The sequence below is a fragment of the Chiloscyllium plagiosum genome, chromosome 28 (genome assembly GCF_004010195.1).
Source record: "Chiloscyllium plagiosum isolate BGI_BamShark_2017 chromosome 28, ASM401019v2, whole genome shotgun sequence".
NCBI lineage: Eukaryota > Metazoa > Chordata > Chondrichthyes > Orectolobiformes > Hemiscylliidae > Chiloscyllium > Chiloscyllium plagiosum.
Window position 1 is genome coordinate 2,479,377 of NC_057737.1, and position 3,775 is coordinate 2,483,151.

The window sequence follows — 3,775 nt, forward strand, 5'->3', positions numbered from 1 at the left end:
AACACCTTCAACATATTGTCTAGCTATCACCATTGTTAACAGCTAACCCGAGAATGCAACTTTTAAAAAAAAAGGGTTTTGTGATTTACACATGAAAGAAGTGAAACTATCACTGTATTCTAACACATGAAAGGCTTAACAGACAATCAATTTTTCAATGTATAATTTCAGTTACATCACACTGCAAATTTTTGCTTTAAATTCTGTGTTATGATCAAGCCCTCCACTATCACCTGATGAAGGAGCGTCGCTCCGAAAGCTAGTGTGCTTCCAATTAAACTTGTTGGACTATATAACCTGGTATTGTGTGATTTTTAACTTTGTACACCCCAGTTCAACACCGGCATCTCCAAATCTTAAAAACATAGGATTGTCCATTGTAGATAGATAAGGAGAATTTTGTTCTCCAATTCTAACCAATCTCTCTCCATAACAAATAAATCCTCCAGCCCAGTAAATCTCCTTTGCACCCTCTCCAGTGCAGTTATTTGACATCATTCCTTCATTGCAAATAGACAGGACAAATCATGGAAGACTTTGATTGTGCCACAGCCTACCTCTTTAAAAATGTCAGTAGTTAGTCTATTCCAACAGCCTGCTGAACTGTTCCAACCATTTGTGTCTTAGCTGTGTCTGAATTTTCCACAGTAACGATGTGGAATTTGTCCATTTTCAGATTGAATAGAGCTGGAGAGCTTTTTTTAAGTTGTAGGAGTCTGCATATTGTAATTCGTTAGCTTCCTTTTCCCACAATTATTTTGGAAGAAATGCAGTTGTCTCTGAACATTGCTTTTCAGGTGTCAGAACTAGTCTCTTGGCGATGCAGGTTGGATTACTCTGCCACTGCATGTATGCTTTAACATAGAACATTACAGTGCAGTACAGGCCCTTCGGCCCTCGATATTGCGTCAACTTGTGGAACTAATCTGAAGCCTATCTATCCTACATTATTCCATGTTCATCATGTGTTTATCCAATGACCATTTAAATACCCATTTGGCGAGTCTGTTGCAGGCAGTGGATTCCATGCCCCTACTGCTCTGAGTAAAGAAACTATCTGTGCCCTATCACTAATCACCCCTCAATTTAAAACTATGTTCCCTCATGCTAGCCATCACCATCTGAGGAAAAAGGCTCTCACTGTCCACCCTATCTAACCCTCTGATTATCTTATATGTCTCAATTAAGTCACCCCTCAACCTTCTTCTCTCTTACAAAAACAGCCTCAAGTCCCTCAGCTTTTCCTGATAAGACCTCCCTTCCATACCAGGCAATATCCTCGTAAATTTCCTCTGAACCCTTTCCAAAGCTTCCATATCCTTTCTATAATGCGGTGACCAGAACTATACACAATATTCCAAGTGCAGCCACGCCAGAGTTTTGTGCAGCTGCAGCATGACCACATGGCCCTGAAATTCAATCCCTCTACCAATAAAAGCTAACACACCGTATGCCTTCTTAACAACCCTATCAACTTGGGTGGCAACTTTCAGGGATCTATGTACATGGACACCAAGAATCTCTCTGCTCATCTACACTGCCAAGAATCTTACCATTAGCCCAGAACTCTGCATTCCTGTTGCTCCTTCCAAAGTGAATCACCTCACACTTTGCTGCATTAAACTCCATTTGCCACCTCTCAGCCCAGCTATGAAGCTTATCTATGGCTCTCTGTAACCTGCAACATCCTTCAGCACTATCCACAATTCCACTGACCTTTGTGTCATCTGCAAATTTACTAATCCATTTTTCTACACCCTCATCTAGGTCATTTATAAAACTGACAAACAGCAGTGACCCTAAAACAGATTTGTGCAGTACACCACTAATAATTGAACTCCAGGATGAACATTTCCCATCAACCACTACCCTCTGTCATCTTTCAGCTAGCCAATTTCTGATTCAAACCGCTAAATCACCCTCAATCCCATTCCTCCATATTTTGTGCAATAGCCTACAGTGGGGAACCTTATCAAATGCGTTACTGAAATTCATATACACCATGGCAGCTGTTTTACCCTCATTCAGCTGTTTGGTCACCTCCTCAAAGAACTCAATAAGGTTTATGAGGCACGACCTACCCTTCACAAAAGCGTGTTGACTATCCCTAATCAACTTATTCCTCTTGTTATGGACTAGGCCAGACCATTCTTGAGCAGGCAACCCAGATCATAACTTTGTAATTTGTTTCGGTAAGCGTACAGTGAAAATTATCCGGATTAAGTTAGCTAGATTGACTACTAGGTTTTAAATCAGACAGAAATTTATTCACAAAATTACACAATGAAACACAAAGAACAGAATAAAGAAGCCCTACAGAACTCCAGTCTATCTAAACTAGACTTAATAATGCTGTTCCAAATATACACAACAGTCCCAATAAGCAAACCCCCTTATAAAGCAGTCAAATGAAACAGATGCTTACAGGTTGAAGTTAGAAGGGCAGAGAGAGAGAGAAAGCCTGTTTCCACACAGCTCACTGTTGAACTCCTAACTAGTTCTGGACTGAACTGCTCAGCTAGAGAGATGACCACTCCTCTTTCATTATACAGGTCACCTCTAAAACACGACCACTTTGGCCTGAAGTCTCATCTGTTTACATATAAACAAAAAGGCCTCTCAGTACCCTTTAATCTCTGTACTAAACCAGTCTAATCAGAACCAGGAGCTGGTTTATGACCCATCTGAAAAAAAACCAAGGACATAGTATCCTTGAGAAAAGGAACAACTCTTTTAAAAAAGGGACCAGCTTTGTGACAGGGTTTGGAGGGATATGGGCCAGGTGCTGGCAGGTGGGACTGGATTGGGTTGGGATATCTGGTCGGCATAAACTGGTTGGACCGAAGGGTCTGTTTCCATGCTGTACATCTCTATGACTCTAAATCCTATCCAACACTTCCGAAGTAAGGCTCACAGGTCTATAATTACCAGGGTTGTCTCTACTCCCTTCTTGAACAAGGGGACAACATTTGCTATCCAGTCTTCTGGCACTATTTCTGTAGACAATGATGCCAAAAAGATCAAAGCCTCCCTGGCTTCCCAGATAATCCTAGGATAAATCCCACCCGGCCCAGGGGGGACTTATCTATTTTCACACTTTCCAGAATTATTTATTTACCTTGCAGGATTTACAAGATGTTTCCTAAGTTTCATCAAATCAATCCCTGATGCATTTATCTCTTCAGCCCAAGAAATGTTTGCTGTTTCACTGAAGATGTATTTAAATCTGTCCTATTTCTCAACGCAGTCTCCATTGAAGTATGTGCCAGCTTTGAGCTTTTCACCAATTCTATTACTGGTTACATCAAGCCACGTTACTCAATTCAGCCACACTGAAAGGATCTCTGGTAGCTTTTGGTCAGCTGTGCTGAGTTGGAATAATTTGCAAGTTGAGAATTGCACTGATAGGTCTGCGATCAGTATACCATTCTATACCCTGCACTGAACAGGTGCTCTGTACATCCTGGAGATCTCTCTGAAACACTTATCAACTTGTCTGAATATTGTTAAAAATCACACAACACCAGGTTATAGTCCAACAGGTTTAATTGGAAGCACACTAGCTTTCGGAGCGACGCTCCTTCATCAGGTGATAGTGGAGGGCTCGATCGTAACAGAGAATTTATAGCAAAAATTTACAATGTGATGGAGTTCAATGTAGCTAAGTGTGAGGTGATTCACTTTGGTAAGAGTAATAAAAGATGGGGTACTGGGCTAACGGTCAGATACTTGGTAGTGTGGATGAGCAGAGGGATCTTGGTGTCCATGTACACAA